Genomic DNA, 27515 nt, shown 5'->3' with positions numbered 1-27515 from the left:
TCTTACAGAGTGGTGACAGAGACCTGTCGCTGAAGAACATCCAACTGATTTGCAAGGATTTTGGAGAAAATCTGCTTAAAAATTCAGAATTATCAGCTGCTAGTTTGCTCTAGACAAAATTCTGTTAGAATTTAATTTCTGTCATGTTACACTTTTAAATGTAATGTCTAAGCTAATTGAAGAAAAAAAATTACACTATTTTAAGGTTTTCTGGAGACGATTGAAATACCTAATTTTAAAATAACCCTGATTTTTATGGTAGACTTTCAGGGGAAAAAGACGTTCCTTCTTCCTATATTACCAGCCAGGCACTTGTCCTATAGAAAGAATGATTAAAGAAAAGTAAACTGTGGAATAACTAGGAGGTTTTTTTATTCTTGTGTACTTACTCAACGGAAAGAGGTGATGAGAATACTAACTAGATGGACCTTGAATAAAATTAACAAAAATAAACTAAAAATAAGGAAGAGCTTTTCAATTCCAAATGGAGGAGGAGGAAAGGAACTATATTATCACGTGCACCTGCAGCAGCTCTTGTGGTCTGCAGCTTTACAAAAGCACAACATAAATTACTGTGTAAAATCTATGAAGCTGACACAAGACTCTGCTTTCTGAAGTAGCTGCCACACAAACTCCACTAGAGTTGCTAGAGCAGGGAAGGAAAATTAGAAAAGTCAATACGGTATTGCCTTAAATAAAGACTTCTTGCCAAAAATATAAACAACAAAAACATCACTGGATGCGGAAACATAAAGACTTTTTTATTTATAGAGGTTATTTAAGAAAAATAAATACAAAAAAATAGAAAGCCAGCAAAAAGCAAGCATATCTTCAAAGAGGAAAGGGGCAAAAATCTCATGCTAATGTTAGATTTTCAAGATTTTGTAATGCCTGATTAATCAGTAGTTCATTAACCTCTTAAGCCCATGGACTGCCTGTAAAGTAAAAATCTTAGTGCTGAAAGCCCCATGAGAACCTCTATGCTGCTGAATAGCATAGAGCATGTTAAAGATATACAGAGCTTTGTATAGACATCTGCAATAAAGTCAACTGTTGCACCTTGAAAGGGCCCTGCAGGTGCCATGACTTCCATTTATCAGAAATTTAGTACCTTAAAAGCAGAAGTTATTTGGGCAGCCCAGGACCTGACTGCATAGAGTTTGGCCAGGGAAGCAGAAGCCACTGTTTGAAAGTGAACACTTAATGTATTTTATACTCCTGGGTGTTAAGACCCAGGAGAGACCCCAGGAGTAAGAGAAATCACAGTTCTAGTCTATATATTCTCTGACTATTCGATAGTCAGAGCAGCTGACGTCCTAAAAATAAGAGGTGACTGACCCAATATCTCAATAAAATAATGAAGTATCGGTAGCTTCTATGTTTTGGAGGCTAGTACACAATTTTTAATGCTTCCTAGTCATTTTGTACAAATGACCACTGGTTCTCTACCATCTGTCTGACGTGCACCAGAAGCTCCATGGAAAAGAAAGTTTAGCAATAACTAAAGAATGAGTCTCATTTGGATCGGTGTGCAGACTACCTCTAGAACATTATAGCGCTGAAAATAGTTCCTTATCTGCCCTCCAGTTCACAGGGCCAGATGATATGAACTCCTTGTAATAAAAGGCAGAAGAACCCCTAAGGATATTAGTTTGCTGGGAAATAACGATAAAGAAAGAAGCTGTTAGAGTGAAAGATGGTGAGCTTGAAAGGGGAGAAATGAAAGAAAAAAGAATGAAATATTTTCAGAAACCAACATGAGTGCCAAGAAGAGGAAAAAAGGGAAAGAAAACTGAAAGTTACAGAGTGACCTTTACTTTTAGCATGGAAAATAAATGTTTCCTTTTATAGTTTCTTGTTAAAATAAGACCAGTAAGGGATCATGAATCTTTATACTGTTTTATAGTTTCCCTTTCAGTGAACCATTTCAGTTTTACACACAATTTTATAATGTAACTCCATAAGAAACTAAGCTTACCCTTAAAATGCCATGATGAGAGCCTATGTAGCTGCAACTACATACACACACACTTATGTTTGAGTAAAAAAGAATCTGTAACATTTTTTTAATTCACAAAAAAAAATGCTTTGAAATTGAACTGAAATAATATTTTCTAACAGCCTAATAATTAAATCAAAACAGAAAACAGAATACCCCCCACAACCATACATGGACACAGCTGTAATCACTATTTTTTAGCAGACACTATGCCTTTGATCTCTCCTGGCCCTCTTCCATCTTCTAGACAGTACAGTCCCAAAGGAATCATTGTCTACCAGATACTTCTCCATCCCTCACTGGCCCTGGACTGCCTGCCTCTGCAGCAATGTCATATGGAAAACACAGTAAATGTCCTGCAGCAATGTCCTGCTGAAAGTGAGGAAGTCAATGCCCACAGACTTTTTATCTGACTTGTCCTCGCCCTGGAAATAGACCCCTTACTTCCCAGAAGTCCATAAGCTCTGCTAGAAAAGAGAATGAACTTGCCACAAGTCATCTTTCCTCGCAGCTGTAAATTGGGGATTGCCTCCGTGTGCTGACCCTAAGGAGGTTGTTAGGACCCCGCATCCATTAAGTATTTTCTTATGGAAGACCTTTGCTGATGATGCCTGAGTGAGCAGGACCAATTCAGGGTATAGCTCAGAGCCAATAACTTTCAGAGTATCTGGAGATTTTTCTATTTTCCACACAGTTTCCCAGTACCAAAGCCCAAACTCTAACACTAGCACATCAGTCCGGTAGCTTTGATGTGACCTTGACACTGGTCCTCTAGCCTGGCATGTAGATCACAGCTCTGATACCAAGACACATTTAGTTCTTTCCCTGAAAACACTTCCTTTGGTTTCTGGAAATGGCTGTTTTCTGCTACCTGCTTTGCAGTGTATGAGGGTTTCTGCTTTCATAGATGGCTCAGATGTTCCTCAGCATAGCTCTAGTATTTAATCTTGGCTGCATTACGGTACTTTTCATGTCTGTGTTGGCTCCTGTTGGCTGCTGCACTAATCCAACATTCCTCTGCAGGCAGTGAGGCAGAGAGAAGCCGTCTTCTTTCCTTACTGATAATTTCAACTATTCTGGTCTGTATCAGGCATTTTTAGGTAGTTTGTAAGTCTCCGTAGTGCATACTTTTTCTTGTTTTAAAATGTCTTTCCTCCACTTAATTTATAGACAGCCAGACCAATTTATGCGTGGCTTCAAGATCAGACCCATCTGGCAATTCAATTCTGGGTAGTTCCTCCATTCAGAACATCCTCTGGATAGCCTGGATTTCCTGGGAAAATAAACAAACAGATAAACAATAGATAAATAAATAACACCAAAGTCACTAAGATCCCAAAGGTTTTATAGCAGTCTGATTCATCTCATGTCCTGCACTTTAGTACTTGTCATCAGACTAGAGCAGAGGAAAGAGGAAGGGAAGGGAAATGTGCAGATCACCTTCCTTCCCTTCACCATGGCCAGAGTGACGGTCCCTGTCCGCCTCCCTTGCAGAGGACAGGGTGAGCTTATCCAGGTGGGATGTGGGTTGGTATGCAGAAGCATGGCATGGCCATAGGGTAATTTTCCTCCACCCAGAGTGACAGAACCCCCCCTATACAATATCAGTTAAAGTGATGCACATATTTTAAAGCTGTCTCCAGAACTTTTCTATCCCTTCAATTCATAAAGCATTTTGACATGTTCAACTCCATTTGGGTTTTAAGCTCGGTTTTTGAACTCTGATTTTGCCAGGAATTCAGTAGCAGAGAAGAAAACCTAATGAGAGAAATTTCTGTCCCTTGAAGTCAATGCCATACAATGAGAATCCGTGTGATATGCCAGGGAATATTACATCTTTTGTTCTCTTTTCATGCTAGATACAATGGAGCTTTATCAATGAAGTCATACTAGCAATAACTTCTAATAAATAAATGGCACATAGTGCCTAAAAGGAGAAAGAAAACAACTTTAATGACAGATACAAGACCCTTCTGTTTCTGGAGGGGTTATTATAAGTGGCAGCAGTGGCCTATTCTTCAGTCTCCTGCTTTTTGATACACTGAGATTCAGGGCTGGTCTTAAAATGGATGTGTTGCCTTATAAATTACATAGCATATTGAAGCACACTTATGACATGCTGCCAGATTTATAGCCTGCTGCTGACCATCCCCTAGATCAGACCCCCTCTTCTCTGCCGGCCGGTAGAGGCTCAGGGAAAAGGAAGGATGGATGCAGCAAAATTGACAAGAAACCATAAAGACAGAGGAAACACAAACCCAGGCGAAAGGCTAAAGATAAGAAGCCAAAGCAGCTGCTTTTGTTGTGCTTTTCTGTCAAGTTTTGTGGCAGGGAAGACATTATGGGAAGTTATCCATCCTGACTTCCCTTTCATTAGAAGGGTCTTTCTGTCAGCACGGTGCCTCCACAGAAATGCTTACCATTTCCACCGGTGCAAAGACTGCAAGCACACCTGACATGGCACATTCACGTACCGCTGGAATAAGAGGGAGAAGTGAGAAGTAATCCCTGACAGAGGCCTGAAATAGCAAAGCAGCAAAGGAGAAAAGCCTCGGGCTGCCTATTTACCATCCCCAGCAGAGGAACCCCAGCTGCTCCGTGTGCCGTGAGGCTGTGCTCTTTGCCCCCATGCTGGTATAAATCATCACCAACTCTATGACATTAATAGAGTTATATCAGCACAGGGTCACAATCAAGTCCTCTGGTGTTTCCACTTCAGGATATATTTCCCATTATGATTTCTAAATGTGCAGAGAGGCAAGTGAATACACATGCACACACACTGACATGCACCATTCCTCTGCATTTAGACACTGTGAGGACTAAATGGATGTTCCTCCGCCGAAAATGAAATAGAGGCAAGGTAAACAAAGGAGTTTGCAACTACTGCAGCAAGTAGTGCTGTATGTGCTTATTTTTAATTAAAATGTCAAGTACCTGTTCTGCCCAACAGTGATCTGAACTGAAAACCTCTTTTCTGAGTCAAGCTGAGCAAGACTTACATCTGCATTTCTTCTGTCCCAAATTATTGTTTGAAATCAGCCAGCTAAAGTAGACTCCTGATGTGCATACACTCTCCCCTCTCCCAGAGCTGGAGGCAAACATTCAGAAGTTTTGCCTCGTTTGTTTGTCACCCTGAAAAAAACATATCAAAACCCTGGAAACAGGTACTGCTTTCCACTTGTCAGCCCCAGTGACCGGACCCACGAGATCAGTAAATAAACCTCCAGTGTTTACTACTATTGCAGTTCTAATCCATCTGCCCAGTCCTCCAAGATGACTTCCATTTCTCTGGGCTCCTACGGTCCATTTTTCCTCATCTTGCTGATGGGTATGCTCCCCATCATCCCAACAATCCCCTACAGTTCTTGTGTCCCCCCCAGCACAGTTAAGTATCCACAACTGATCCTGCTCATTGCAGCATCTGATTGACCCCACAGACATTTCTTGGTGGCACCCTTGTCTTCTACTGGATCTAAATGTCTGCCATTGCTTTCATTCCTGAACAAGTTACTGTTTGTGCAAAACAGCTGAAAGAAAGTGACTCACGCACATCACCATCGTAGTCCCAGTGTGTGTTACAGCATTCTGTGTCAAGAAGGTTGATTGAAACATTTTCCTGAGGACGCTTTGAAACAAGGGTTGGAGTACCAGATATAGCATGCCTTTACGAAAATAGGATTAAGATGGATGATAGCAGTAAGTGAGCCACTAACATGGACAGAGACTGACATAATCAAAAGAAAACATAGAGATGTGTTGCACAATATTAATTAATGGCATAGTTTTACTTGAGGATTTCAAGTAGGTTCAATAGTTTATTCAGAAGAGACTCTCCAATTCATTTAAAATTATTCTGCCAAACTTATCCTAGTAGGTCTGTATTTTGGTTACAAAAGACCCGCAAATAAAACAAACAAAAAACCCAACAACAATGTAGGTGGAGCGATTCATCCTTCTAAAAATACATTGAGGGTTAAGACTCTTTAGTCTCTGTGGAAAGACAACCAGCCTTGGCTGGGTAAGCAGCAAATTAGCAGGCATCTTAAACCCTGCAATCAAAAATCCACCTTCACTTTTGGAATAACACCAACCAGTGTAGGGTCAGAATTGTGAAGTGAACAGATTTTAATATTTTTTAAGGCAATAGTGCCTCAGCAAACTAATCCCTGTAAAAGAAGGTCCTGTACGTATTCTGGGAGGATAAAGACAGGCCCCCCCCCAGGAGAGCTCACATACTTGATATGAGAGACGTTATCTGGAACAAGCACAGGATAACTATAACACAATGAAATTCAGTGATCACAAGATACCAGTAAAATAGTCATAGAATCATTTAGGTTGGAAAAAGACCTTTAAGATCATTGAGACCAACTGTTAACCTAAGACTGCCAAGTCCACCACTAAACCATGTCCCTAAGCACCACACCTACACATCTTTTAAAGACCTCCGGGGATGGTGACTCCATCACTTCCCCAGGCAGCCTGTTCCAGTACTTGACAACCCTTTCAGTGAAGAAATTTTTCCTAATATCCAATCTAAACCTTCCCTGGTGCAACTTGAGGTCATTTCTTCTCGTCCTATCTCCAGCCACCTGACAGAGGGGACCAGCACCCACCTCACTACAACCTCCTTTCAGGTAGTTGTAGAGAGCGATAAGGTCTCCCCTCAGCCTCCTCTTCTCCAGGCTAAACAACCCCAGTTCCCTCAGCTGCTCCTCAGAAGACTTGTGCTCCAGGCCCCTCACCAGCTTCGTTGCCCTTCTCTGGACACGCTCCAGCACCTCAATGTCGTTCCTGTAGTGAGGGGCCCAAAACTGAACACAGCACTGGAGGTGCGGCCTCACCAGCGCCGAGTACAGGGGACAATCACTTCCCTGCTCCTGCTGGCCACACTATTTCTGATACAGACCAGGATGCCGTCGGCCTTCTTGGCCACCTGGGCACACCGCTGGCTCATATTTGTATAATACGGTATCACAAAATACAAATTATCTCTGACTAACAGGAATACAGATATGTATTTTTTTAACCAGCATCTGTGCTGCTGCACATCTGTGTATCTGTGAAGCTTGGTTGTGACAGATGCAAAATATTTGCATGTGTTTTATGAGTTAAGGGCAGAGGATTGTCACTTTCAAAGTACATGGTGGTAAAAGAATGTTTAAACACAGACACATGAAAGGGAGGGTTGATCATTTCATTTCTGTACTCGCCAGTAGGTACCTCATTCATCCAAAAAAGTGTCACCATGTCAGTATTTGCAGACTTGAGGAGCTAATTGATGCAGCTGCAGCTGAACTCAATATTTTTGCTGGCAAAATAACATGACGTGCTGGGGAACTACAGCAACCTAAAGGAGTTGCAGGTGGTCTGTTGAGAGATGCAGCAGGAGACCAGGTTCACTCCATGAGCACAAAAGCAGCCTCGTATCAAAATGGAGCGAGACTGTACATTTTGTGCATGTGTGAGGACGGCCGAAGCCTGGGAAACCCTGAGCAATTCCCAACCTGGGGGATTAGAAGGTGAGCAGCTGGAATACCGGTGCTATATAACTTTGGGATATCTCATTTAAAGACACAATCCGTCCCACTATCAGAAAATCTCTGAAAGGATTTTGCCCATTCTGCCTATTGTCAAGGAGGAAAGTAACTGCAGCATCTACTATGGCTGACTGCAAGATAAGTCAGCTTTAATTACACATATATTTCTGGAAGGGGTATTTGAAAGACTTTGGATTTTGAGCTCTTGATATGTCATTGCAAACTTAGTATGTAGTGGGGATGTATAGATGCTAGCTGTTACTTTCCATGTTAATTGAATTAGTCTTGAATTAGGAAAAGTGACAGATTTATTAGAGAGCCGTTATGGGCTTTAGTCCATATGCCCACACAGTATAAAAAAAAGTTGGAACTAACATATTACTGCAGACAAAGGTTTTATGTAACATAACGATCTGGCCTTTACCAACAGCCTGAATCAGAAATTTCAAATTTGCATCCACCTTTTTATGATACTTGCTTCAAACTCTTGTCTATTCTAATATCTCATGTGCTTTTTTTTTTTTTTTTTTTTGAGCATTTTGGGAAGTGAAGGTACACTAAAGCAACACCCAGTGATTCTCTGAATAGATATAGGTCACCTAATTCAGGTGGTTCTTTTTCCAAATTATTTGGACTTTCCAGTAGATAATTTTATTTAATCCAAATATGTGAAAGTGTTCTTGTCAGCTGAAAATTTTGATACTTCTGTTTTTATCCTGTTTTTCAAACCACACATTAACATAAGGAACAATTTCTTAGTACAGAACACTGTGGCATGCCCTATTAACCCTTGCCATCTTGTAAAACAATGATTTATTTGTATTCTTTTTATGTTCTTTGGATATATCTTCTCTTGCTTGGTGACTGCTTTCATGATGGTCTATGAATATTAAACCACCAGAAACCAAGATGCCTAATGCCTGTCAGTTTTTATCATACATCTAGCTATCTTTTGATCTTAACAAGGTACCCATATCAGGAATAAGGATTTGGGGAATCTTCCTAAAGCATCAAAGCATCAGACCAGGATCTACTTTTCTCCTCTAGAGTGTTTTCATAGTGCTCAGTTTGAGCTCTGCAGGAGTGGAGTCACTGAGAATTTGTTGGATTGCATCAGTCCTTTACAGGACCTACAGTTTGGTCAAGGGACTGATCTCTGCCACAAGCCCTGGGTACAGGAACACAGAGAGCACAATCTACAAGAACAGCTTTTAGAGCCCATGTTAGTTGTACATTTCCCAGCATGGTGAAACAGTTGTATTCTTCTCATTACTCCTTTCCAGAAATAACTTAAAAGTAACAGTCCCAACTTTTTTTCAGATTTAGAAACAAAGCACATCATTAATGCTGTATAGGAGAGACTCAAAACATTTTAAATGAGGGAAAAAAAGGTCATGTTTCCCACCAGCTAAACTTGGTAGGAAACATGGAGTATTGTACTGTGAGTTACTACAGCTACTTTACATCAACTACAGAGAACATGATCATCACCACAAAAAGCTTAGTAGACACTCCTGTAGAGAACTCTGTGCCTACAGCCACAGCAACTTCTTCCTGGTTTTGAAGAGAAACAACAAAAAGCAGTATAACTGCATATTCAAGTAATTTTTCATTCACAAAGAACAAGTTGGGGAACTGCTTTTTGTGAATCCTGTTTATGTTAAATGTAATATATGTATGCTGGTAGTTCTCAATATATTTTTACTGCACTGAAAAACAATGGGAACCTGTAAATTCCCCTGCCTGTAATAGAAAGACTATATAGCCTTTTAGATAAAGTACTTTTTTTTTTTTTTCATTAAACTAATGCTACACAAACAATTGTATTCAATAGTTGAGCTTAGCAACACTGCAGGAGGACATGTTATGAGAAGCTTTTTTACTCCTGAGACATTAATGTTATGCACAGGAAATAATTATATATAGCAAATGGAGGAATGTGCAAATTTACCAAATGTTTATTATTTTGAATCCTACACTCCTGTATGTTTGCAATCATAAATCACTCCTCACCTAAGAAACTGAGTTTCAACCTCTCATTTTCCTTAACTAAAGCACTACCTATGGTGCAGGCAACAAAAGCCTTATAGCAAACACACAAATAGCTATTATACTGGATTTACACCTCTTCTCCTTTTCAGAATAATCTTCCTGCTCATAACATTTGATCAGTTAGTGTAGAAACAAATACTATAGCTGTATGGGTGAAACTTGGGGATATTTATCTATGCAGTATAAAGAAGCAATTTTATATCATGGATTGAAAAAGATAAGCATATAGGTAGACAATTTATAGCTGACAGTATGTGTTCTAGATATAACCACTCTACCAAAAAGTGTAAAGAAGCAACAGCAAATTCTCTTGCCATGATACGCTGCCTTGTCAGTTAGCTTCTTTCACTACTGCTCACACATATAATAAAATCAGAATAAAGAGACATTAAATATAGATAAAGTATTTATCAAGAGAGCACCTAAGTGACAGGAATTAATTTAGAGGCACACTCTTCAGGTTGAGGAGGAAGGAATAATGACAAACAGTCGTACTGTACCATTCTAGCTGAAGCAGAGAAAGTTTTTTTACATTGAAGCTATTAACAGTTTTTATTTGCCAGGAGAAACTATTGATTGGCATTATGGTCAAGTATATTTAGTAGAGTAAAATTCTGATGGTCATACAGAGTATGCATGATTGTGTACAGCAATATAAAGCAACTAATGGAAAGACATTGACACTCCCCCATTAATCATCTACACATCGGCATGCATTTTGTTTGTGCTTCATTTTAGAAATACACTTGACAGTTAATTTTTCATTGAATTTTGAAAGTTATTCCTGATCTTAATTACCACATCTGTTCCCTGGAAAAATATAATCACCTTACTTTACCATACACTGAACATGTCTCTGGATACAGAGAGAAAAAAAAAAAAAAAAGAAAAAAAAAATCAGTGAGAACACATTTTCAAAAACTCAGCATTTCTATTCACTGGTTCCCAGAAGCCACAATGAATCACACCCAGTTGTGTTTTCTAAAGGTAAAATTCCACAGAACCAACATTTTATTTAGCATCATAAATAACAGCATAAGATTTGAGGATCAGTTTGTTACAAAATTCTCCACACTACTCAAAAGTCACGCTTCCAAGTTCAACATTTCTTAGCTTCAATTTCTAAACCAACTCATTCCTGAAATACCGGACATTTAAAAAAGCAGAGGAAAACTGAAGCATATCGTTGAAAGCTGACTAACATAATACCCAGTTCCACGTTCAGCTGACGCAGAGAGAACATTTCTGTAGCATATTCTTGAAAAAACATCAATAAGAATGCAGTACAGTTAAGCAGAGATTTACTAGTGGGTAAAGTGCATCTAACATGGTCATACTTTTAAAAGAAAAAAGAATTCACTGAAAGACTACAAATCTCACATGAACACACTTTTTATATGTGTACGAATTATACACAAGGCAAATAAAAGTCTCAATGAATTCTAGATATGGAAGTATTTACATTAAGGAGGTTATTCATGGTAAGATACCCATGCAAACACAAGGAATGGAGTAGTCATTGGAGACGTGAAAGCCAGAGCTGATTCCTGGAAGGACCTCACATTGTTATTAAAAATTCCATATTTAGTTTAGAAAAATAAAGACCCATGCAGCCAAAGTCCAGGAAGTGGACTTTGTATACTTTTGTGGAAATTAATGCAGGTAAACTAATTTGATGCCTGTGGAACCTTATCATCACAGAATAACTTTTGCACAAAATAGCTTTCTTTTTTTAGCTACTGTTCCTTCCCACGTGGTTTAATTCCTTAGAGAAAGACTGCTGCACAGTTGTAAGACAGTGCATATAGGTGTAAGATGCTACAGAAATCCAAAATTCATTCGTGTCATCATTCACAGAGAGAGAGAGTGCATTGGTGACAACATACTTCATAACTGACTGAGTTGTTAACTGTAATAAAATTCTTTGGAACAGAGAGGCCTGATGTTTTTATTAAGCTGGTTCTTACAAAACCATTACTGCAGCAGAGTTGTGACAGTTGCAATTTTTTCCAAATTATGGCACTGTTGAGTGGAAACACTGAGATATAGAACAGAAGAAGAGTATCTGTTCTTGAAAGAAATTATTTATGAGTATAAATAAGAACATATACGTGTGTGTATGTGCGTGTGTATATACATATACACATGCACATACATGTACCACATCATACATAGATAAATACTCTCACTGAATTATTTTCACATGTGGCACACATGGCAGTAGTACAGATCAGTACACAAGCCCCATCCGGAAACAAGTAAAAATAGATCTGGCGGATTCCAAAACTCGCCAGTGTTTTTTGCTCATGAAAAATTGTCCTGTCTGCTGACAGAAATAGAGGTTTTAAAAACCTACACAACTCTCAACAGTTTCAGGACATGTGTTCCAGCCTATTAACCAGTAAGTTATCCAACAGATTAATTATAATCCACCATTTTCAGTTAATTGTATGTTTGCAAAAACTTCAGCCACTTTAACTAAAACTCTCCTGTAAATTATCTACACGTTTGCTTCCTCTGTGCCCCTCTCTCACTTCAGTTCGTTTCCAGCAAAATCTATCCAAGGAAATACCTTTTCTTGTGCAGCTCTCTAGCTGGGAGTCTCTGGCTGTGAGTCAGAGCAGGCACCTGTGATTCAGCACGGATGACCCTCCTGTCAGGGATGTCCCTTTTGCCATTTCTGAAAAACACCAGTAGACAAAGACAGAAATAAGATTTTAAGAAAAGAAAACAACCAAGAGCCAAAGAACATTTGTGCATAGTACTGCTAGACCTTTATAGCTCAGTCTCCCAAAGCTAAGGGAGGCTGAGCACGACTTTTCCTACCAGCTGTAGCTCCAAACTCCTGAGGTTTGTGCTGGGTCTAAACTGTAGACTGAGCGATGTTATATTTCTGCTGTCAAGAAACTCAAGTGAAATGCCTAGAAAGAGAGCACACCCTCCTCTCCTCTAGCACTGGTTCACACAGAAGGTAGCAACCATTCTCTTAGCAGCCCAAATGGGAACAGAAGTCAACAGGGTGCTGCAAGGAGACTTCCAGGGAGTTAGTTTGAAGTATTAAAACCTTGAAAGTAAGATATGCAAAAAGAATGTAATTAGAGGTGGAAATTCAAACATACTGAGAAAGAAGAAAAATAAAATTATTTAGTAATTCTTGTCATTTCTAAGGGAGTCAATGCCATTAATGTTAAAGGAATTGACGTGGGAAGGTGAAAGCGAGTGTTGCAGGAGAATCAAGTTTGCTGCACCTACTGAAACTCTTGCTTCACCTTGCACAAGCGATGATTTGGTTCTGTAGTCTTCATGTGCTGAATTTCTGTGATCTACTGTGAAAAGACTCTGAGTTACTAAATTTCAGCCGGACAGAGTGGGAGCTGCTTTTCCAGTACGTGATGTGTAAATTATGCTGCATCCTCTGGAAAGTTCTAAGTATCAAACCCCCAGGATTAACGAATATTTTCCTATGATTATTTGAATTACTGCTTGCAGATTCTAGAACGGAGTGACTCCCCCAGAAGTGCCAAGATGAAAAGCTAGTGAGGAAATTAATCATTCAGTTGGCGCAGCAAGGTCTAAAGATTATCCTGTAAAGGATGTATGATATTACCTATGTGCAGCACACTGAGGAGAGGGCAAAATACTGCTGCCCATCAAGCATCTTTAGCCCAAACTAAGGTAAGAGGGAACTAATACAGTATGTACTTATATAATCAAAGGTTATAAGAAAATATATGCTCTGTCAGGCTAAGATACATTACACAGCAGTCAAATACTGACATTTTTAATTGATTCAGTCCCCAATATTGTTGTTTAATAATGTTCTTTTACAATAATATGTATGTGAGTAAGTGGAAATACAGGCACATGGATGATTATTGTTCCATTAGATGCAGTGATCTGTTACACTGAGCATTACCCTAATTCAGCAGTACAATTGGCATCAATTGACTCTGTTGTGAATAAAGGAAACTACCTCACAAAGAGCATCTCGTGGAAGGATAATGTTCTTAAGAAAGCATAATTATATAATGCCACCAAATATCTCAATAACACAGTGAATTTGCTATGTTACTTGTGTACACATCCTGATTCAAACTTACGTTTAGTCTTTAAGATGAACTTCTTGAAAGCAGATATGTATATTTGTGTGCCTACATACCTGCAGGCAACTACAAACTAAAGTGTACTTCCAAAAGTAAAATGAATAAGGTTACATCCCTAATCAAAGCAATGAAGTCTACATTTGTACAATTCCATCAAGCTGTTCAGACTTACACACCACACTAGTCAGTCCTCTTGGGACTGTTAATATGGGGGAGAGGTAAAAAGAAGCATTAACCATTTTTAGTTTAGATACAAATTTTCTGAAAGAAGCTTGATTTAGCAGTGGCCCTGGATAAAGGCAACTGTGCCTAATATTGTAGATGCCAATCAGTTTCAAATGCCAGAAAAAGATACAGCTCTGGTGAGTTTGATATACAGGAGAAAACACGAAATATCTGCTCTTCCAAAGCCACAGCAGCAACATTAAATATTTTGCCAAGATAACAATATGCTCCGTCCTCTTAGGTGGATATTGCACAAAGTAGTAGTGAGGAGAGATCAGCCATCCCCACCCTTTCCCATTTTCATCTTCTAGAGCAGACTAAGAATTCCAGGAGTCTGTAGATATTCCAGATGCAGATTTAAGTCAGGTTTCAGTACACTGAAATTTTGTCAACAGAAAAGGTACAAGATTATACTTGACTCAGGTGACACAGGCTACACCCCTGAATATATGGATCTTCTTGTAACTTATTGTGGTAACTTTTACAAGCTCCAAACTGAAGGGCAAATTCTATGTGCCAGGACAGCCCATTCTTGCCATCCCCTAACTGCTTCCATCTATCTTATAGCCACACACATGAAAAAACCCCACCTAAATGTCTAAAATTAAGATCCCATGCTCCAGTGTTGGCACTTTGACAGAAACAATCAGATCTTAAACTTTGTTCAGTGAACACTAGCATGGCAATTTATAGAAATCAGAGTTTGAAGAGTTTCCATTTTCCCTTAAATGTCGAACATCTAGGTCAGACAGTATTTCCCAGGCTGCACCAAAGTCACCTCTCCCTTCTTGCTGAGCTGTGGAATGACATGAGAAGCCTGATCCAGAGATGAAGATGAATTCATGAAGTACCAAAATACAAATCCCACCAGGCATTAAAAAATTAACAGGTTTTTGGACACAAGCCATACCATATTCAACTGTTAGGCAAAATATTTAACTTTTCCCATGGGAAAAGCAGATCTCTTCTCTTCCAAAACAGTTTGGATTGGTTTGGTTTTTTTTTAAAAAAAAGGAAGTGTTAGCCAATATCTCTGTTAAAGATAAAAAAAGACCAAAACTACTTTTTGCAATTTCTATGTATGAACGGTGTTTCATTTTAAGCTCTTCTAGAGTTTGCATCATCCAGACTACATGTCCAAGTCTGTTAAACAAAGTCAGCTAGAGGATCAGGACCTGATACTATAGTTAAACTCCAATTCCTCACTTTTGGTTGCTGCTCAAATCTCCGTAATAATGTCTTCATTAAAATCAGAAATGTCTAATTAAAAGAAGGTGGAGGGAAACCTCTTGTTTTTCTTCATTTTGTTTTCACTGGGTTAAGGTCTACATAAAGGTAATATTTAAAAATAAAATTAAACTAAAAAAAAAAAAAAAGAAGACAAGTCATTAGAGAATTCTGCAGATACATATATTAAATCTTCTGTCCGTTAAAGACAGCGTATCATCTATAGAATGATTTTAAGATATAGAAAACTGTATATAGTATACATTGCATGATAAAACAACACAATGAGTTTATGTTAGCCACAGAAAGAAAAGTCAAGTTAACCAGTCTTACAATTCATAGTAAGCTAGAACATGCTGAGAAACTAACTTCTCTAAAAATGAGTCTACAGGACTTTTCATGCCTGCAAATACGCATTTTTAAAAATTACATCTGGATAAAACCTATACTATTGGAGGCACCTGATCCATCTGTTGTCATGTTACTTTTCTACTAAATATCTTTTGGCTGCAAAATATTTCATAAGCAGATAGAAAAAAGAGCTGTAACATTTAATATTAAGGAACATGTTCAGAAATATTCTTTTCTTCATAAATGTTTGTACGGCTGTTTTAACCCTCTTTTCTCTGTCTTTCAATATTTTCTAGCTTCTGCCTGCACCTGCAACAAATTTGGCACGTAATGTTCACAGCTTTGTATGAGATTCAAGTATAAGACACACAGAGGGAGGATATGATTGTGTACAGATGCTTATTTTCATTTTGTGATGGATTTTTCCTTTCCTATCCAGACTTCTTTTGGCGGTGTTTAGAGTAGAAAAGGGGTTGAGAGGTGAAATAAAATAAAAAGCATGGGGTTTTGGAAAGAATTGCATGGAATGTATGTGAAATAAACATTTGCAAAGACAGCAATTTACTGTTCAAAAAGCAGTTAAAATTGCCTAGTCCTATTTACATACCTGGGGAGACTCTATGTCAGTTACCTACGTCAGATCCAGTCACCTGAGTAGCGGACAGAGCTTGGATTTCGCTGTGTGCTGGTGCAGGGCCCTTCAGGTCCTAACCTTATTGTTAATAAATATTTTTACTTTTCACTGTGCGTTTATTTTATCAAAGGAATGAACAATTTCTGAAATTCAGATGAGTGTGCATGGCTGGACAGAGCACCAGTCACAGCAACAGCTGGATAGGTTAGGGCAGGAACCAGCCAAAATCCAAGCCCTGGCACTTGGCAGCATCCCTGCATTGCACCTCTGTGTCATACGATAACTCATAGAAACGCTGGAAGAGTGAATGACATTATGAGCCTGGATTTAATACCAGAGATCTTACGCTAGCAGCCAATTTTGGAGAGCATGGTGCCGAGAGCTGTGTCGTGCCTTTGGCATTGGAACAACTTGTCTCAGCCCTTCATGAAGGAGACACAAATGTTTCCACTCGTCACTTTGGTGAGAACAAGACTCGGAACAGGGAAACCAGGAAATCCCAGAACTGCAATTCTGTTTCTGATTCCTACTCGATATGGAGGTTTAGACTAATCACCCAAGCTCAAATTTCCACAGCCTCACTGTTCTGGGGTGCCTTCAATTTTAATGTTTCAGCCAATATGGCTATCACCAGAACTTCAGAAGTTCCTAGTGCTCCTAAAATTAACTAAAGACAGTCCAAAATGAAACCCAAGCCACTGAATACCAGGTAAGCAAACTCCACAAATGAGTTAGTCTTTTACAGTACTGTCTAGATGTTTCCCAGCCCTCAGATTGTGGATGAGGGTGGCTGTCCTTGCTTCAGACTTGCACGAAATTAGTGATCCCAAGAAGAAAGGGAGTAATATTGTGACATGCCCTGCTTCCTATTTCACAAACCTCATTGCTTTCAGCATTGTTTTCCTTCTTGCATTCTCAGTTTGGCCCTTTTCAGCTTTCAAGGAGAGCTGCTGCCTAGTCAGAGCAAGCAAAAAAATTGATGCCACAGCCAGGGGTTTGAGGAAGTCTTGTAAATTCATCAGCACTACTCTATTTTTATTGCTTTTTATTTTTTATTTTTTTTTAAAAGCACACAAACTACACATCTGGCTGAAGTTTTCATCTCAATTATTAGGTCTCCACAGCTTCCTGTAAAGAGAAGAAAATTCTTATTCAGGCCAGAACTTGTCCAGCAGAGTTCAAACTCTTAAAAAAGAAATCTAACCAAGGTCGAGGAATACAAAGTGAGTCTATGAAGGCAGGTTACATGTATGTCAGTAGATCTGAAGGTGATGGATGACATCTATAGGTACCTGTCCTCTGGTTACTCTTGAAAGAATAAGTTTATATCACAGTTGTCAAAGATGAAGCCTTAGTTTAAGGAGTTCATGCTAATCACGCTATGACTGACATTCTCCTTGGGTCTCCTCCAGTCACGTAAGTAGAGAAACTCCACATGAATCTAAGACACCACTGAGGAATCACAAATTAGGAGAAATTTAAACTGATCTATATGGGACTTGTTTGGAGATTTTACTGGCTTCTATTCTATAGTAGCTAAATTTACGCTTATCATTTTACACTAACAGGTCACCTCTTTGCCACAGGCCTGCCTAGACATGCCACCATGTTTGCAGACATGCAGACTTGCTACAGGAGCTCACAAAGATACATGTCTCTCTGGGAGCTATTAGGTCTCTGCTGTGTCATTTCTTAAATTGGCAGATTCTTGCTCCTCTTTCCTCCCCCCACCTTTATTCTGCAAGATTAACCTGCTCTGCAGATTGACATGGGTTGAATGTGGAGTCTGTAGTGCATGGAACACAGAGAAAGTGTCCTCAGACCTTTCTTATCCTACAAGTATGAGTAGGTATGGCTACTTCAGGGTCCTTCTGAGCTTTTGAAATCATAAACTGCTTTTTCTAGAGTCATTGACTGAATGTTCCTGTTTGACTATGTTCCTACAGGTGATAGATGTTGCTTGGAAGCCATGAGTCCAGGCTTATCATGCTGCCCTGATTTAATCCAGAGAACATTTATACTTGCTTATGAGTTGGACTTACTTAAGGTTTTGTTTTCAGAGAGGGTTATTTGTGGGGTTTTTTTCCTTGTTTTAAGTATGGATTTGGTCAGCAAAAAACACACACTCTCACTGAATTAAATTATTTCTGATTTCGGATGAAGTGAACACGCACAAGGAAAGACACACATCTGGAAAATACAGGAAATGCAATTCAAGTGCTCTGAGTAGATGGTTCAAGTTACTTTTCCCAAGTAATTATTCTCCTGCTCCCCTTCTACTCACAGACATTTGCTAACTGCAGCTTCTAACCTCAAGCCCTTTATACACTTAGAATAGAAACATAAGTCTTTTCAGTCTGTAAATAAGCATGTATACTTTCAGTTTGCTATGTATGCTAAGAAAGCATCTTCGGTTTCTGTATAAAGAAAGCAAAGGAAAGCAGCTTTTACCTGGTTTGCCTGAAAACAAATTTATGTCTTCTGCTCATTGTATATGCTTCTTGTCCTCTAAATTACATAGAGCTTAATTTGAACAATCTTTCTGCTAAGAGTAAGTTTTCAATCTGCCAACTTTCCACACCATTCTATTGTCTTTGGTCCTCTATATCCTTAAGAAATGTAACTAATCCATTACAAATTTCAGTTTGAACAGCTATGCTACTGCAAAAGAGTTTGTGCTCGTACATACCTTAGGCAATTTCCAGCAAAAGTTGCCATTTTTCAGTAAATGCAAGTCCATTTTTGTACCAGTGAAAATATCTACATTCAAATTTTGCATCAGCCTCTATTTCCTGACATACTGTAGACTAGTTGCATGTCATCACCCTACATGGCTCCCAAATCCCAAGCCATGCATGAGGAAGAATCCTGTCTGCCTTAAGCTAGAGCTAAATCTTTCAGTTCTCTGTTAAAAATGTCAAGTAATTAGAGAGTAGTCCCAGAAATCAACCTGTATTTGAAAATAATTCAACAGTTTGTGTGTGGCAGAGGCAAAATCTTGCACCACAGAGCTTTGCTCTGTGCCATGACTGGGGCTCTGAACCCCAGATACATCCCAGACCTCTTTTGTGTGAGTCTCAGTCCAGCCCCCTGCAAAGGATTCTAGTCCTTGTCAAGGATGCCTTTAATGTCTTGTTGCAGCCACAGTTGTTAAGATATGGTGATAATCCAGGTGTGAACTTTTGCATCTACTGGTTTATCTTGCCCTAAGCCCCATGGCCACCAAGCACCAAGAGAAAACCAGGTCCTCCATCTCATCTCTGCTTTCCCCACAAACGCATCCCTAAATCTCCTCCTACAGCCTTCCCTTCTCAGAAAGTGGGGATTCCCTTCCCTTCGCAGCAGCCCCAGGGTAGCACCTTCCATCCTCTGCCTCTTCTCCATCTGTTTCTTTGCCGTTGGCAGGCAGTTGGCTCAGAAATTAGCCCGGCGTTTGGCATTGTTCCCCTTTCCCGTCTGGGACCAAGCTTCTGAGTTCCCGTGCTTCTGCAGGGAAGGATGAGGTTGCAGGAAATCAAGAAGGGATTTTCTTCTCAGTGCCCCCGATAAACAGCATGCAGAGACTACCAGTCTCAGCATCTGCCCTTTGCAGAGGAAGCCAGCCGTAAAGCCAACAAATCTAAACCATCAGTCTTAGCAGTTCCTTCCCCAAGTGCCAGCCATGCTCATGGGCTTCACAAGCAAAGGAAAAAGGCAGGATGAGAACTCATTGCAGTCTCAAATTCTTATTTATTCTGAAGTCCCAGTTTCTCATTTTTGTTGGCCTCCTGGTTTCTAAATTTGAACTCTGTTCAATCACAACAAACAACGTGATCCTAAATAATTCAGTAGCAAAAGGCCCCTGTTGAGAAGAATGAAGTTGCTTGAAAATAAGAACACACCTGCAATTCCTTTCACATCATGCCTTGAAACAATTCTCTCTATTAGCGATAGCTGTACTTCACAAGCTTTTAACATTGTTGTCTGGTTTTTTGTGGCTTACTAAAGTTGCCACTAGTGTGTTAAAATTCGAAACATGAACCAGTGATGAATATAACAAAGCAGGATTCTTAGGATGCCATGGGTATGGGTTTTCTCTAAGCAATACTTTTTTTAGGAGCTCACAGAATCCCAACAGTTCAACATCTGCTGGTCCTGCAGCTCCACGAAGGAATAACCAACCTTATGCCAACAAAAACATCACTGCTATATCAACTACCTGGCTTACTCCACGCCGTAAAGAGACAGCAAAGCTGTGTTTCTAAAACTATTCTAGATTTTCCTACTGAGAACAAGAAATAATTAATACATTTTAGGTATATATGCATAAGCAAATGCATACACACACACTCCCCAAAACATTCATAAGCAGGTCAATTTTTAACTCGCAACTTCCTAAGAAGTTTTGGGAAACTCGAGAAGAGTGTAATGGTGTTTATTTTAGCATTCAAAAATGCCAGAACACACCTAGTCTTCATTCCTGACATTTGGCAAATACCTTTGCAGATCCAGCTTGGATCTGTGTGTTGGAAGCTTTGTCTTGAAATTTTTGAAAATCTTTCCCTTAGTTCTTGCTATTTTAACCCTGGGCCACAATTGTGTATAAATGAAAGCATGTTCAAAAAAACAAACCTAAAATAGGTTATTCGCTTGAGAATTCTGAAAATAAATGCAGAAGGGCCATAATAAAAAGAAAAGTTTTATATCAAATTTTGATATTGAAATTTTATTACCATCCTCAAAATCAAATTTTATTGAACGTCTGTAAAAATAGCTGTGTTAAAAACTGACTATGCTAGCCAGGACATTGCTGAATGAAGTGTTGTATTTCTGGAGACTCAATTTGATCCAATTCATGGTCACACCGAGGCCAATGCTTAAAGCCCCACTCACTTCACAGGGACTAGATCTTGGCACACAGACTTTGTTACAATGCCCGTGTAGATCCCTTAATGTTTTTACGCAAATATGTTTCCAGAAATCACTTTTAGCAGTCACTAGCAAGTGATATAAGTTGTGTAAATGCAATTAACTAGCCTTAGTTTATTGTATGTTTTTAAGACTGATTTTTAATTTTTTTTTTTTTTTTTTTAACCTTTTCAATGAAGGTAAGATGTCAGGTTGATTTTATCTGTTTTTAAACTCTGCTCTCTGTGCATTTGCATTTTGTTTTTTTTTTTTTTATTAACATCTGGAAATGAGCTGCAAGAGGCTGTTTTCCCCACATGAAGCAGCAAAAATTTCTTTCTCGGCCAAAGAATCCCCTGTCACTGCTGATGGCACTTCAGATGCTGTTGCTTATCCTATGAATCTCCACAGGCAAGGACTAACTAATGCCATCCTGGGAGAGCTGCATTCATCACGCAATAGCTCCTTATTCCCACTGTGACTTGCAATCAGCTGTATCCCCATCCAATCAGGTATACTTGCCTGTAAACAACAAATTCACCCTGGACATTTCCCATACCAGCCTTTCATTAGCTGTCACAGCCTTCCTTTAATTTCATCTGCTTGATGCACCAGTAGTGTCCATTTAAAATGTCACTTTCTATTCACTGGCATGCCGCCAAGGATAACTATTGCTTTCTGCCTACAGTGCAGATAATATTAAAGGTGCACTCTCTCATGACTCTTATGAAAGCAATCACTGTTGGAACCACCAGTATTTCAGAGCTGCCAACAAACCATAATGGAAGGCACACTGAGAGAGGGAATACGTAAAAACAAAAGGGCAGCCACTGCCAGCAATTAAAACACTCTGGGCTGGGCATGGCTGGGAGGCCAAAATAAAGGCTGGCTGCCACCGTGGTGTGACCAGACCTGAGAATTGCCACCGAGCAACCCGTAGCACTGCTTGTTCTCAGGCAGGGAGGTTTCTGCTATGGTATGTCTTCTGAATGGATACCACTGGGTTTGCATCTCTCATTTTAAGAATAGAAGCAAATTGCACTTTCCGTGGCAGACCTACTGATCTAATTGCCATTTTATAAGACATCCGAGTGACAGTCACTGGTGCAATATTAAGATGTCCTGAATGTATTCCTTCCCATATGCAGTTAAGAAAGAACAATAGAAACAAAAAGTGCCAACAAGATCATTTAGTTTGCATCTCTGCTTATTGACATTTCCATAACAACTTCATTAGGACAGTCATTCTTTTTTAATGTTTCTGTTTATGTTTTGTTCAGGATTGATCAAAGGCCTGGTACTAATTCTTGCTTTGTCCTCTTTCCAGTGGTGATAATTTTCAGGAAAGTTTTTTGGTACGAATCAAAGTCGTCACTCAGAAACAGAATGACAAAGCCTAGGGATCTACATTTTTCACTCCTAAAAGAGTAAGGAATGTATTTGGTCTACCTTGAGGAAGTATTATTCAGACCACGATTCATGAAGGCATTTAAGCACATGCTTCACTCCATTCAAGGCAGTGCTTTAACTTACTTGACTTTCACCTGAATAGGCATCAATGCGAGCCAAAATGTGTTCTTGAATCAGGGCCTTAAAACATCTGTCAATCATCACTTACTGTACAGGTCTATGAAGTATTAATGCACCAAAGCCAATACAATAAACGAAACCAATAATGTACAAACTGTTACAGGCAACTAAAGTAATTCAAAACATATGGGTTTCTTCATGATCACAAACTAACTCTTAGTTTTTGTATAGTATATATACATTAAGATCTTTCTTCTCTCTTGTTATTCAAGTATTTTGTTAATCATCCCACCTCAGTAACTGAAAATGTATAAAATCCATAGGTCTTTTTAAGCCTCTTGGGTTAAAGTCAGCATTTGATCTTGGAAAGGAAACCTAAATCAGCTTCTCTGGAAAGTCTGCTCTGCGTATTTACAAAATATAAAATTGCATTTCATCATTGTTCCGAAGAGCTAAAGAGATATAATGAAATCATTGAAAACTTCCTATAAAGAAGAAATCATAACGACAGCCCTGCAGGGAATTAAACAGCAACACAACTAATACAATTTCTCTCTTTGAATTTCTCCTACAACCCGAGATGAGAAGATCCAAATTCTTTCCCCAAATGATTTAGCTGGGAACAGACTCAAATTAACAGATGGCAAAAGCCAATCTCATTACAGGATGAAACAAATAAAAGCAAAAGTCCACTATCTGAAGAAGGATAAGGAGAAAACATGGATCTAGCTGTTGAAGCTATTGAAACGTCCCTTCCAACCACCTACTGCATGCAGCCCTGTGACATACATGCATATATATTTTTATAAGTATATAAACTAACTAACATCTGCTTTTATAACAAAGTCCTATAGTTTTAAGTCTGTCTGCTGCATTTGAATGTAGGTTCTCAAACAAGCTAAAAAGAAAAAGGAAATTTAGGACAGTTACTGATCTACCATAGCATGAGAAAAAGAGGTAGGAGATTGTATTCTTAGAATCGTTGTTGCTTTTGAGATATGCAAGCAAGGAAAACAATGTACTCACGTAACTGCTGTAAATGTGGGGTTTTGTGCCTAGTCATTTTTTCCATACCTTGTGCTTTCTGAAGTGCAGCAGTTAAGCAAGACAAGGCCTTAATTTAAAGTAATACAAAACTGTGAATTGAAGACTTCTGAAGAGTTGCAGTGAGCTTCCTCCTGAATTAGAGATTGGCTCAAATCGAAGAATCCGGATCCAAAGCCAAACCACCTATTTCTTCACACTAAATAAAATCTCTGTAATTATACACAAAGGTTTAATTCCTCTTTCCAGTAGGTACCATCCTAGGAGCAAATCTTAGGACAAGGAGAGTGATTTCTCCCTCTCTTAAGATGTACAGCAAATTTTACTTTATACTGAATGTTTGAACATAGCACTAATGTGAGACATAGAAGTGCACTGCTGAACTCTCTCAAACAGCACATGCTAACACCTGAGGATTTCTTGGAGGACAGCTTAACAACTGACACATAGAAAACTCAGAAAAACTATCCCAACAGCGTTCCCCACCTCTTTCGCTTCCTCTGAAATGTTATGGTTAAAAGATTGCTTTAATATCTCTGCTTTGATTTATTTACCCTCTCTCATCCCTTATAACTACCTTCTTATGATTCATTCTGGCTTCACAACATGTCATCAGTCATATCAACTCACAGCACAGCTGTATTTCAAGCAGAGATTTACACAGAGGGCACCAAATTTCGCAGTACCAGAATGCAGGATGTGTCCTACATGCACATTCCACTGAGGCTGCAAGGTCATCTGGTGCAGGGTTGGGGGGGGGGGGGTTTCTCCACCAAAGGGAAAAGAGAAAAAAAAAAAAGGAAAAAAAAAAAAAAAAGATAAAGAGAAAGGTTCAGGCTGCCCTGGGAAAAGGCTACTTTTTTTTCTCCATTGTGACAGACTCTGACATTTATGCGATGTAAGTATAAACTGTGTGACATTATACTATGACACAGTATAGCATGCTGCAAGAATTTATGTCCTCTTCTGACATAATCTATGTCCTCGGTTTTAAGCTAGGAAAAATACACACTGATAATCCTTGTTAGAATGTGATGCCTCTAGAGAAGGTGTTTTCGTGCCTTTTATCACTTTTATCACTACCTAATTATGACAGTTGCTATTCAAAGAGCAACTTATATTCGGAAAAATCATTGCAGCAGTATCTCAGATACCATGTTTTGGTAATTATGAATGAATGAATGCTGATTCTTCTGTAGAAATCATTATCCTAGAAGAGCAAGGGGAAAAAAACAGATGAATGAACAAACAGAAATTGAAAACAATGAATTTTGCCTCAAAGGATGTGTAGGGAAAATGCCTCCCAGAGGAAGGTTGTAAGTTGAGTTAAAAATGGAACTAGAACAGAGTAAAAACTGGGCTAATCATGAATTTACCTGTAGATTTCCTGTGACCTTACGTATAACCTTAATTTCCCCCTACCTTATTCCATAGGAAAGAAGCATTTCTTTTCTCACACCTGAAGCTCATTTTGCCTCTTGAAAATTGTGAGGAAGCACTGAGATGCAGGAGCAGCCATCTCATAGCTGGCACAGCACGACTAGTCCCTGCAGAGAGCCTGCAACAATCTATGCAGTGCTGCTACCTGAGAGAACGTAGGCTCAGGTTCACTGCGCCGTGAGGCTCAAGCAAGTCTTCTCTCCAGCGTCCACCCTGTTCGCTTTCGAGTTCCTGCGTCTGATTTTTCCCCAAGCTAGCAGGTTGTGAAAGCAAGTCTCTCAGTCTGACTTTAGCCTCGAGCAAAAGTACGAGCCAAAATGTCAACAGCATAAACAAATAAAGATTTCCAAGAAGAGCATTTTATGCAATTTTTAGACCTTTCTGTTGCAAAATGGAAAATCAAACAAAAATTTAAAATGCGTCTAGAGTAGATATATATTTAGCTTTTATGAAATTAGAATTTCCTTTAGAATTTTTTAAGTCTTAGTAAAGCTATATATTATAAAAAAACAATAACCAAAGTAAAAAAAACCCAATATTTATTACAGAACTATCAAAACTGAAATCTTCAAGCTTACTGTTTTTAGCTGTTCTCTTGCAAAACTTTTTTACAAAATGTTTTGCTTTCCACAAGATTTCATTTTCTAGTAGAAGGCACTTCAAAGAAAAATTTCCAAGCACTGCTAATGACAATTTATAGATTCAACAAACAATATTTGTCTTGCACTTCAAGACTCTATGTCATCAAGAGCTACTGTGACACAGATGAGCAATAAAATAAACAGAGTTACTTCAGAATTGATCCCGGTTTTATAAAGATTTATATATTGTTAGTAATTTTTCAACAAATCCGTCTTTCACAGAGAAGTTTAAAACGTTATGACTTCTAAGCGGTGCCAGACGCTTTGAAAAATATGTTTTGTGATCCTGTAAATTTAAAGGCTAATAAAATACGTATTCTGGAAATGGGAGAGCAGGCAGAGAGCCTCTGCCCTCTCTCTTACCATGGATTACTGAAAAAGGAGGCATTGGGACGGGTGATACCGGTACTGGAGCCCTCTGACATCCAGGCAGATCTGAGCCCTTCTGCTAGGGGAGATCACATGGATACTCTCACGGAAATGGGAAAGAGGGAAAGACAGGACAGACAGACAATGCCAGTGCTGGGTCATAATCCCTGGGTGACAACCTGCGGGGGGCACGGTGATATTTTCCGGTGAGACGTGGCACGGTATCGCAAGATGGTGCCCTACTGATGAGGGTGTTAGTAAAGAGATGGTTTAGAGAAGAGCCATGAGAATGATTAATGGACTGGAAAATAAGCACAGACCCAAGTAGCTTGATCTATTCAGAAATTATTAAGGAGTGCTTACCAAAGGCTACATATACGTACATGAGGATGAGAAATTTGATTGTAGAGGGGATTTACAGTCTGTAACACAAAAAGTGAAAGAAAAATAATTAATGAAGCCTAATACAAGAAAAAAGTATAGGATAGGAAAAATAAGACGCAACCATTTTTTTTTACGGTGAGGACAATTAGCAACTGGAACAAATTGTCAAGAACTATAAGCGGACTTTTTTCTTTGCTAGAAATTTTAGCATTTGAAATGGATTTCTTTCTTAATTTGAAAATATTCTAATTCAAACAAGATTCATTTCACTTAAGTCGTAAGATTTCTGATATGTGAAACAACCAAACAAAAATACATGATGGCTCCTTCTTAATTAGCCACATTAGGATTTTATTCTTTTGAATATTGAAGCTGAAGTCAGGCCTTCATTGGTTGAAGAATCAAGGCCCTGGCACCCATGTTTTCCCCAAGAGCACATTGTACCAAAGATAGAAACCCAAACCCAATAATGTTGGCAAGAAGAGCTGATTATTTATTTTTATTATATGCATATCTATTTTTCTGGCTCCTGCTCATATGTTCTCCATAATCAGGATTGGAAGGCGATGGAGTCCATAGAAGAGTGATGGGGTGATCCTTTATGTCATCCTGAGTGACAAGAATTTCTGTTATCCAGGCTGGACCTTCTGATCTGACCGTAGTTCTGTGTAAACCTCAGGGCTTCCTTCACACAGACAAAATCAGAAAAAAAAAATAAACCCCAGATCCATCTCTATTTTGTTTCCAGCGAACTCCATCTGTTTAAAGTAGAGACAACTTTTTTTCCCAGAAAATAATAAATACTCTGCTTGGAATTTATTTACTTTTAGGTCACACTGGCACAGAGATTATGGCCTTCAAAATGAAATTACCATTTGAAACACTGCAAAAATTTAAGGGTTCTTTACCTTAACCTTATGCCTACCTTGAAGTGAAGAAATGTGTTTGTAAAGATACATTCTTAATAAAAAGCTGAGTTAAGTAGTGGAAAGGCACCAAAGTTACCCAAATACCCTCTTTTTGATGTCTGTGCCTCTCAGACTCATCAAGCTGTTTCCTTCTGTATTTTCTGGCACACCAAGGCAG

General features: G+C 39.0%; 1 long non-coding RNA gene across 2 annotated transcripts; it reads right to left on the bottom strand.

Annotated features, from left to right (window-relative positions):
• Positions 1-1885: 1885 nt before the first annotated feature.
• LOC115344075 lies at positions 1886-25284 on the bottom strand. Of its 2 annotated transcripts, none has more exons than XR_003924402.2 (3): positions 25018-25284; positions 12167-12274; positions 1886-3272 (listed from the first exon to the last, which is right to left on the bottom strand). It is a non-coding gene; the product is annotated as an uncharacterized LOC115344075 (long non-coding RNA). The 2 variants fall into 2 exon arrangements; XR_003924403.2 differs by having other exon boundaries at positions 25181-25284.
• Between the last annotated feature and the right edge of the window lie 2231 nt (positions 25285-27515).

Source organism: Aquila chrysaetos, chromosome 7 (genome assembly GCF_900496995.4).
Source record: "Aquila chrysaetos chrysaetos chromosome 7, bAquChr1.4, whole genome shotgun sequence".
NCBI lineage: Eukaryota > Metazoa > Chordata > Aves > Accipitriformes > Accipitridae > Aquila > Aquila chrysaetos.
Note: the sequence above shows the minus strand (reverse complement) of the source record. Positions and strands in the feature narration are given on the sequence as shown.